The following is a 10,841-nucleotide window of genomic DNA, read 5'->3' as shown; positions in this document are numbered from 1 at the left end:
TGTAAAAACCCACTTGAGAACCATGGACGATTAAAAAAAATTACAGCCAGATTTATCACTTCTGAAACTTTTTAGATGCCAAAGGAATCAAGAAAAAACACCTTAGTTGATGAAATGCAGTGAGCAAACGGCCAATGTTCGCCAAGCACTCTGGCTGTTGTTGTCCCTTCAGCTCTCGCTTCTATCTGCCGTCATTTCTCCTCACTTTTGGAATTGTGAAGTTGGCTAAATGTCTCTCACGCGTATCCCGATTTCCATAATTATTTACAGGCAAAAATTGACAATTTCAGCGGTGGGGTTTTAACGGGCCCGCTACGCTGGAAACAATGGGAAGTGCCTACCTGCAGTTCATCGCGTGTACTCCAGTTGGAGTAGCGTAGCAACAGTACGGGTCATGGGTCGTGACCCGACTGCTGTGAAACCTCCCTATATAAATAAATGTGACTTGACTTGACTTGATTGAACCTGTGGCCCCCTAAATCCCAATTTTTTTCTGTGCCCCCCTGAAATTTGCCATGGTATGGCCCCAGGTTGGGAATCACTGTCCTAGAGAATCTTTGGTTGGAAGTGGCCAGGACACCTTCACACTGAACACTTGCAGCCGAATAACATGCATTGCCCGGGACGGCAGCGAGCGCAGTGGACACACGCGGTAATGCGGTGGCAACTCGCTGTAATGCAGGGATTCAGCAACTACACGTCAGTGAAAACATATTGAACCAGGGAGATAATAAAATGGCTGCGAAACGCCCGGCCGGGAGTTGGACCGAGGAGGTAGTTTGTCCCATCTGCCTGGATTTCTTCACCGATCCGGTGGCGCTGGACTGCGGGCACAACTTCTGCCGCTCCTGTATCACACAGAGTTGGGACAGGGAGGGGAGAAACTCCTGCCCGGAATGCAGAGAGGATTCTGCAAACCGCACCCTCAGGGTGAATCGGGCCTTGGTTAGACTGTCTGAGAAAGCTCGAACACTGAGCCTGAATCTCAAAGCGAAGAAACGCAAACTTCAGTGCGAGAAACATCAGGAAGAACTGAAGCTGTTTTGTAAAACTGACAAGAAACTGATCTGTTTGATTTGTGCAACTGCGCGGGAACACAAGTCTCACAGCTTAACGCTGATAGAAGAAGCAATTGAATTCTACAAGGTAAAACCAAATCACTTTTGATCACATCATTGTCTAATCTTTTCTTCCATGTCTGACATTTTTATTCTCTGATCTGAAACCCAACCCCAGGAACAGGTGAAATCTTCTTTCGAATCTCTCACAGAAATGGAATCAGAGATCCAGAAAATGGAGCAGGAACAGAAAAAGAGCATTTCTGGAGTTCAGGTGAGGCTTTGTGCTATCGATTTAATGTTCTTGTGTGGATTTGATGCAGTGATGTGTGCAATAATTTGGGAGAGAGGGATGGGAGAGTGGTGAGGAGAGGGAGATGGAGAGGGGGAGGAGAGAGTGGTGGGGGAGGGGAGGAGAGAGGGGAGAGGGAGAGAGTGGTGGGGAAGGGGGGAGATGGGGTACCACCATGAGGTACCATCTCCAGTTTAAATTCCATTTGGAATATTTTGGAGGACCAAGAAACCAAGAATCAAGAACCTTTATAGAACTCAGTAGTTGAGAGCCAGAACTCTTGGTAGAGGTTGAGCAGCCAAGGACTTTACTCCCTGGACCACAGCAGTCTGTGGCAGGTGTATAATATCATGAAATGAAATGATATGTTGGATGGTCAATCTCGTACCCTTAGTATGGGGATCGAGAATGTGGAGCATTTTGGTTTTAGCTGAGAGGGAAAAGATTTAAAATGAATGTGAATGACAACTGTGGAAGTACTAGGGTACATGGAACGAGCTGCCAGATGAGGTAGCATACTCGGGTACCGTAACAACATTTAAAAGATATTCAAACAAATTTGTGGAGAGCACCGTTTTAGAACTGTCTTGGCCAAATGCGGACAAGTGGAACTAGTGCAGATGGGGCGTGTTGGTCGGTATCTAACACTTTTTCATCATTGAGCTGACGGTCCCATGGGAGGAGGCTGTGGATGAGGCTTATGAAAGGAAAAAGCTTTGATATTCAAACCTTGCAGCAGAGGAGAGAGGTTGGAGTGTAAGGGTGTGTCCAGTGGCGGTGGGGTGCAGGGGCTTTGTAGCCAGTTCCACCGCAAGGCTCCTGAGGGAAGTAGGAGTCAGAGGGCAGGCACAAAGGAGGGCAAGAAAAGAACTTGCCAATGCTGCCGAACGGAGCAGCCACTGGCTGTGGCTGAAGAGGATAGATGCTGTCTGGGCTGCCACGTGACCATCTAGAGACCAGCAATAAGACACACACCCAGGTCTGATCACCCTGCGGTGGGCCTGCCTCGACTGAGGATGTCTTGTGATAAAAGGCCGAAACACCCAGTGACGTTGAGGTACACAACTGAAGATGTGTCTGATTGTTACCAAATTCACTTAGTGGTCACCCCCATGAATGTCAATTGTAGTGAAAATCTTAGGGATTGTAACACCCAGTCCTACTAATCAATCTTGCTGTGTGACTCTATGAAGTCTGTCATTCTAAGTGGTGCTGGTGTCTGCTACTTCTGATGACCTGGTTCTGTCCACTGAGGGTTAATGGACACATGAAATGGAATAGGCTGCAGGGAATTATACTGGGGAAATGGGAATTATTTGATTGTGCGTTACTTTCACATAATATTTCATAATTATCAAGACGAGTACTTAAATTGCCAAGGTAATGAAAGCTATGGATTAAATACATGTAAATGGGATTAGTGTAGATACGTACAGAGCCCAGCATGGACATGTTGGGCCGAATGGCATATTTCTGCACTCCAGAACTCGACATTGATTAGCTGATTGTTACATTCCATGTCATGAGGAAACACGGCAGAGTGACACATTATATATATTTTTTAAATTTAATTTTATTATTTATTTCAAACAGAATAAAAGAATAAAAAGCAAATGTGAAACAGCATACAAAAAACAAAACAAGAATATTTATAAAGTGTCATAAACAATATCTATAAATAAATGAAATCATATGTGTCCGAAAAGCAGCAGGAAGAAGCCAAAGCTTATTAATTCCCACCCCTTATTCAACTGCTTGTAATTATCTTATACAAATTTAGCTGCTATATGTACACCATATGTACACCATCCACTATATGTACACCAAATTAGTTACATTTGAACACTAATCAAATATTTACAAAGCCATACAAAAAAGAGAAATAAAATAAAAAACCCGCATATACTATACAGTATCTTAGTCATATATACAACCCATCACTCTATAATCACCCTTCCCAATACAATCAGTATAACAAATATCCCACTCACCTATCCTCATTCCAATACCCCTTTAAACAAGTGTTTTTGTACATCTTTTTAAACTGATTGCTATGCACATACTTTTAAGAGTTGTTCTGTTTAAGAGTTTTTTTTAATTATGTTCCCCTCAAATTATACCCACCCTGTCTTTCCATAAACAGTTTTTGTATATTTCTTGGAAGTAAATTATTTCTTGCTTTGTACATGATTTGCGCAGTCTTAAATTTAACCAGATCAGTGAACTACAGTGTATGTGACTTTAAGAATAATAAATTGGTATGTTCAAGATATCCAACGTTATTGATAATTCTTATTGCTGTTTTTTGTAATGTGCATAACGGCTGTAGGTTGGTTTTGTAGGTGTTAACCCATATCTCCACACAGTAACTCAGATATGGCAATATGAGTGTATTATACAGAGTATGTAATAATTTGTGGTCCAGAATGTGTCTTGATTTTCCCAATTTTGCTATAGACTTTGCCAGTTTTGCTTTGACGTGGTTTATATTGATTTGCATCTTTCATCTGACAGGAAGAGTCACACAACCTTCAGTCACTGATCACATCCCAGTTTGCTGAACTGCACCAGATTCTCACTGAGAGAGAGCAGCGCTTACTCGGAGATGTCCGGGAAGAAGAGGAGAAGATTGTAAAAACAATGGAGAAAAATCTTCAAGAGATTCAAGAGAATTTAAATTCCATTCAGGAGGAACTCTCAAAATTACAGGGACAGATAGACCACAAGGACGGTGTGATATTTCTGAAGGTGAGGGGTTACACTACAGTTGGCAAAGTGAAAGTGCACAGTCACAAAATGGTGGGTTAAATTTCTGAAATAAATGCTGCATTTACCAGTATTTCAGTACTAGGTCAATGTTCCATCTGTCGAACTACTCACCACATTCGACAATAATGCCCCAAATTCCAGGAAACTTCATGTATTTATCCTACTTCAACTTAAATTTATCTGCAATATTGTCTTCAGGCCACCCTGTGAGTTCCACATTCCTTTTACTGTTATTCTTATAGAATTTATTAAAGGCCATCATACATTTCAGGTTTTATTTTTCTTCTCCCCATAAGTAGTGACAATATTTCCAACCCCCACACATTTAAATCTGCCGCTGATCTTAAAATGTTCCATCATATTATCTCCGACATGTTACAATAATAGACAAATGGTGCAGGAGTAGTCCCTTCGAGCCATTCAATATGATCATGTCTGATCATCCACAATCAGTACCCCATTCCTGCCTTCTCCCCATATCCCCTGACTCCGCTATCATTAAGAGCTCTATCAAACTCTCTCTTGAAAGCATCCAGAGAATTGGCCTCCACTGCCTTCTGAGGTAGATCATTCCACAGATTCACAACTCGGGGTGAAATGTTTTTCCTCATCTCTAAATGGCCTATGCCTTATTCTTGAACTGTGGCCCCTGGTTCTGGATTCCCTGAACATCAGGAACATGTTTCCTGCCTCTAGCGTGTCAAATTCCTTAATAATCCTATATGTTTCAATAAGATCCCCTTCCATCCTAAATTCCAGACTATACAAGCCCAGCTGCTCCATTCTATCAATATATGACAGTCCTGTCATCCCGAGAATTAACCTTGTGAACCTAAGCTGCATTCTCTCAATAGCAAGAATGCCCTTCCTCAAATTTGGAGACCAAAACTGCACACAATACTCCAGGTTTGGTCTCACTTCAGTCTAGTACAACTGCAGAAGGACCTCTTTGCTCCTGTACTCAATTCCTCTAGTTTTGAAGCCCAACATGCCATTAGCTTACTTCACTGCCTGCTGGACCTGTGTGCTTACTTTCAGTGACTGATGAACAAGGACCCCCAGATCTCTTTGTACTTCCCCTTTCCCCAATGACACCATTCAGACAATCTGCCTTCCTGTTCTTGTCACCAAGGTGGATAACCTCACATTTATCCACATTAAACTGCATCTGCCATGCATTTGCCCACTCACCCAACCTGTCCCAAGTCCCTCTGCATCCTCATGGCATCCTCCTCACAGTTCACACTGTCACCCAGCTTTGCGTCATCTGCAAATTTGCTCATGTTACTTTGAATCCCTTCATCTTAATCATTAATATATATTGTAAATAGCTGCAGTCCCAGCACCGAGCTTTGCGGTATGCCACTAGTCACTGTCTGCCATTCTGAAAGGGACCCGTTAATCCCTCCTCTTTGTTTCCTATCTGCCAACCAATTTTCTATCCATGTCAGTACCCTACCCCCAATATCATGTGCTGTAATTTTGCCCACTAATCTCCTATGTGGGATCTTATCAAATGCTTTATGAAAGTCCAGGTACACTACATCCACTGGCTTTCCCTTGTCCATTTTCCTAGTTACACCCTCATAAAATTCCAGATTAGTCAAGCATGAATTCCCCTTGGTAAATCCATGCTGAATCAGACCGATCCTGTTACTGCTATCCAAATGTGCCGCTATTTCATCTGTTATAATTGACTCCAGCATCTTCCCCACCACTGATGTCAGGCTAACTGGTCTATAATTCCCTGATTTCTCTCTCCCGTCTTTCTTAAAATGTGGGGTAACATTCGCGACCCTCCTATCCACAGAATTTGATCCTGAATGTGTAGAACATTAGGAAATGATTACCAATGCATCCATGATTTCTAGAGCCACTTCCTTAAGTTCCCTGGGATGCAGACCATCAGGCCCTGGTGATTTATCAGCCTTCAGTCCCATCAGTCTACCCAACACAATTTCCTGCCCAATGTGAATTTCCTTCAGTTCCTCTGTCACCCTAGGTCCTCTGGCCACTAGTACATCAGGGAGATTGTTTGTGTCTTCCTTCAGGTAGAAGGTACAGGAGCCTGAAGACTGCAACAATCAGGTTCAGGAATAGCTACTTCCCCACAGCCATCAGGCTATTAAACCTGGCTCGGACAAAACTCTGATTATTAATAACCACTTTCTGTTATTTGCACTTTATCAGTTTATTTATTCATGTGTGTATATATGTACCTTATGGTGTATGGACACACTTATCTGTTTTGTAGTAAATGCCTACTGTGTTCTGTGTGCTTAAGCAAAGCAAGAATTAGGGACACATGACAATAAACTCACTTGAACTTGAACTTGAAGACAGATCCAAAGTACCTGTTCAACTCATCTGCCATTTCTTTGTTCCCTATAATAAATTCACCTGTTACAGTCTGCGTTCTTGGCTAGCTTACCTTTGTACCGTATCTTCCCCCCCCCTCCCCCCCCTGTATTACCTTTTTAGTTATCTTTTGTTGCCCTTTAAAAGTTTCCCAATCCTCACTCAGGCTTCCCGCTCATCTTTGTTACGTTATACTTCTCTTTTATTTTTATACTGTCCTGGTCTTCCCTTGTCAGCCATGGTCGCCCCTTACTCCCCTTGGAATCTTTCTTCCTCTTTGGAATGAACTGATCCTGCACCTTCTGTATTATTCCCAGAAATACCTGCCATTGTTGTTCCACTGTCATCCCTGCTGAGGTATCTTGCCAGTCAACTTTGGCCAGCTCCTCCCTCATGGCTCCATGGTCCCCTTTGTTCAACTGTAATACTGACACTTCCGATATTCCCTTCTCATTCTCAAATTGTAGATTAAAATTTATCATATTATGGTCATTATCTCCTAATGGCTCCTTTACCTCGAGTTCCCATATCAAATCCAGTTCATTACACAATACTAAATCCAGAATTGCCTTCTCCCTAGCAGGCTCCAGTACAAGATGCTTTAGGAATCCATGACGGAGGTACTCCACAAACTCCCTTTCTTGGGGTCCAGCACCAACCTGATTTTCCCAATCTACCTGCATGTTGGGCAAGAGTGACCATAATATGGTTGAGTTCTTCATTAGGATGGAGAGTGACATTGTTAATTCAGAAACAAGGGTCCTGAACTTAAAGAAAGGTGACTTTGAGGGTATGAGACGTGAATTGGCCAAGATAGACTGGCCAATGATTCTTAAAGGGTTGACGGTGGATATGCAATGGAAGGCATTTAAAAACTGCATGGATGAACTACAACAAGTGTTCATCCCAGTTTGGCAAAAGAATAAATCCGGGAAGGTAGTGCATCTGTGGATAACAAGGGAAACAGGGATAGTATCAAAACAAAAGAGGAAGCCTACAAATTAGACAGAACAAGCAGCCTAGCAGAGGACCGGGAGAAATTCAGAGTCCAGCAGAGGAGGACAAAAGACAAATTAGGAAAGGGAAAATAGATTATGAAAGAAAACTGTCAGGGAACATAAAAACTGACTGCAAAAGTTTTTATAGATATGTCAAGAGGAAAAGATTAGTTAAAACAAATGTAGGTCCCTTGCAGTCAGAAACAGGCGAATTGATCATGGGGAACAAGGACATGGCAGACCAATTGAATAATTACTTTGGTTCTGTCTTCACTAAGGAAGACATAAATAATCTGCCGGAAATAGCAAGGGACCGGGGGTTAAATGAGATGGAGGAACTGAGTGAAATCCAGGTTAGCCGGGAAGTGGTGTTAGGTAAATTGAATGGATTAAAGGCCGATAAATCCCCAGGGCCGGATAAGTTGCATCCCAGAGTACTTAAGGAAGTAGCCGCAGAAATAGTGGATGCATTAGTGATAATTTTTCAAAACTCTTTAGATTCTGGAGTAGTTCCTGAGGATTGGAGGGTAGCTAATGTAACCCCACTTTTTAAAAAGGGAGGGAGAGAGAAATCGTGGAATTACAGACCAGTTTGTCTAACGTCAGTGGTGGGGAAAATTCTGGAGTCAGTTATTAAAGATGGGATAGCAGCACATTTGGAAAGTGGTGAGTTCATTGGACAAAGTCAGCATGGATTTATGAAAGGTAAATCATGTCTGACGAATCTTATAGAATTTTTCGAGGATGTAACTAGTAGAGTGGATAAGGGAGAACCAGTGGATGTGTTATATCTGGACTTTCAGAAGGCTTTCGACAAGGTCCCACATAAGAGATTAGTATACAAACTTAAAGCACATGGTATTGGGGGTTCAGTATTGATGTGGATAGAGAACTGGCTGGCAGACAGGAAACAAAGAGTAGGAGTAAACGGGTCCTTTTCAGAATGGCAGGCAGTGACTAGTGGTGTACCGCAAGGCTCAGTGCTGGGACCCCAGCTATTACAATATATATTAATGATCTGGATGAGGGAATTGAATGCAACATCTCCAAGTTTGCGGATGACACGAAGCTGGGGGGCAGTGTTGGCTGTGAGGAGGATGCTAGGAGGCTGCAAGGTGACTTGGATAGGTTGGGTGAGTGGGCAAAGGCATGGCAGATGCAGTATAATGTGGATAAATGTGAGGTTATCCACTTTGGTGGCAAAAACAGGAAAGTAGACTGAATGGTGGCCGATTAGGAAAAGGGGAGATGCAACGAGACCTGGGTGTCATGGTACACCAGTCATTGAAAGTAGGAATGCAGGTGCAGCAGGCAGTGAAGAAAGCAAATGGTATGTTAGCATCCTGAAGGGCCGTGTTGGGAAACTGGAGAAGCAAGTGGATGACCTCCGGTTCGTCCGAGAAACGGAGTCGTTCCTCGACAAGTCCTACAGTACGATTGTTACACCTAAGGTACTGGAAGAGAGAAGGTGGGAGACAGAGAGAACGGGAGGGAAGCATGGAATGCCAACGTCCCCGGGGGTTGTACCTCTTGTGAACAGGTTCACCCACTTAGAAGCTGTCGGGACAGAAGAGGTGTTTACACTGGGCGGCGGACTGGCTTGTGATGCGAATAGGGCTGTTGAGCCAAAACCAAAAAGGCCTAAGGCAGGCAACGCCATTGTAGTAGGAGACTCCATTGTGAGAGGTACGGACAGGGGTTTCTGCGGCAACAGACGGGATGCGAGGATGGTGTGCTGCCTTCCTGGTGCCAGGATCCAGGATGTCACGGACAGAGTGCAGAAAATCCTCAAGGGCGAAGGTGAACATCCGGAAGTGGTAGTGCATGTCGGCGCAATCGATGTCGGAAAGAAGGGGATGAATATTCTGCAGCGTGACTTTAGAGAGCTCGGAAAAATGCTGAAAAGCAGGACCTCCAGGGTTGTTATCTCCGGTTTGCTTCCAGTTCCTCGTGCTGGCGAGAGCAGGAACAGGGAGATACGGGACCTGAACGTGTGGCTGAGGAACTGGTGCACGGGGCAGGGATTTAGATTCTTAGATCACTGGGATCTGTTTTGGGGTAAGGGGGAACTGTACAAAAGGGACGGATTGCATCTTAACAGGTGTGGGACCAGCATTCTGGCAGGCAGGTTTGCCACTGCTACACGGGTGGTTTTAAACTGAATAAGGGGGGTGGGGTGTCGAATGGGCTAGTGGAGGATGGAGTTAAAGGGAAAGGGTTTCTTAAATGTGTGAGCGTAGAGACAGAGGGGTGTAAAATGAGGGTAGAAGCAATAGGTAGCAAGGTGAAAAGTAAAAGTGGCAGGCCGGAAAATCCAGGGCAAAAATCAAAAAGGGCCACTTTTCAACAAAATTGTATAAGGGGTAAGAGTGTTGTAAAAACAAGCCTGAAGGCTTTGTGTCTCAATGCAAGGAGCATTCGTAATAAGGTGGATGAGTTGAATGTGCAAATAGCTATTAATGACTATGATATAGTTGGGATCACGGAGACATGGCTCAAGGGTGACCAAGGCTGGGAGCTGAACATCCAGGGATATTCAATATTCAGGAGGGATAGAGAGAAAGGAAAGGAGGTGGGGTAGCGTTGCTGATTAGAGTGGAGATTAACGCAATGGAAAGGAAGGACATTAGTTTGCAGGATGTGGAATCGGTATGGGTAGAGCTGCGAAACACTAAGGGGCAGAAAACGCTGGTGGGTGTTGTGTACAGGCCACCTAACAGTAGTAGTGAAGTTGGAGATGGTATCAAACAGGAAATTAGAAATGCGTGCGACAAAGGCAAAACCGTTATAATGGGTGACTTCAATCTACATATAGATTGGGTGAATCAAATTGGCAGGGGTGCTGAGGAAGAGGATTTTTTGGAATGTATGCGGGATAGTTATCTAAATCAACATGTAGAGGAACCAACGAGAGAGCAGGGTATTGAGTAATGAGGAAGGGTTAGTTAGCAGTCTTGTTGTACGTACCCCCTTGGGCAAGAGTGACCATAATATGGTTGAGTTCTTCATTAGGATGGAGAGTGACATTGTTAATTCAGAAACAATGGTTCTGAACTTAAAGAAAGGTAACTTTGAGGGTATGAGACGTGAATTGGCCAAGATTGACTGGCAATTAATTCTAAAAGGGTTGACGGTGGATATGCAATGGAAGACATTTAAAGACTGCATGGATGAACTACAAAAATTGTTCATCCCAGTTTGGCAAAAGAATAAATCAGGGAAGGTAGTGCATCCGTGGATAACAAGGGAAATCAGGGATAGTATCAACGCGAAGGATGATGCGTACAAATTAGCCAGAAAAAACAGCATACCGGAGGACTGGGAGAAATTCAGAGACCAGCAAAGGAGGACAAAGGGCTTAATTAG

General features: G+C 43.6%; 1 long non-coding RNA gene across 1 annotated transcript; it reads left to right on the top strand.

Moving 5' to 3' along the window:
- Positions 1–1,090: 1,090 nt before the first annotated feature.
- Positions 1,091–3,924, top strand: LOC116970192. The gene is made up of 3 exons (XR_004411050.1): positions 1,091–1,146; positions 1,237–1,332; positions 3,865–3,924. It is a non-coding gene; the product is annotated as an uncharacterized LOC116970192 (long non-coding RNA).
- The last annotated feature ends 6,917 nt before the right edge of the window (positions 3,925–10,841 follow it).

This window comes from Amblyraja radiata, unplaced genomic scaffold (genome assembly GCF_010909765.2).
Source record: "Amblyraja radiata isolate CabotCenter1 unplaced genomic scaffold, sAmbRad1.1.pri scaffold_623_ctg1, whole genome shotgun sequence".
NCBI lineage: Eukaryota > Metazoa > Chordata > Chondrichthyes > Rajiformes > Rajidae > Amblyraja > Amblyraja radiata.
The sequence above is the reverse complement of the archived record's forward strand: the minus strand, read 5'-3'. Positions and strand labels throughout refer to the sequence as shown.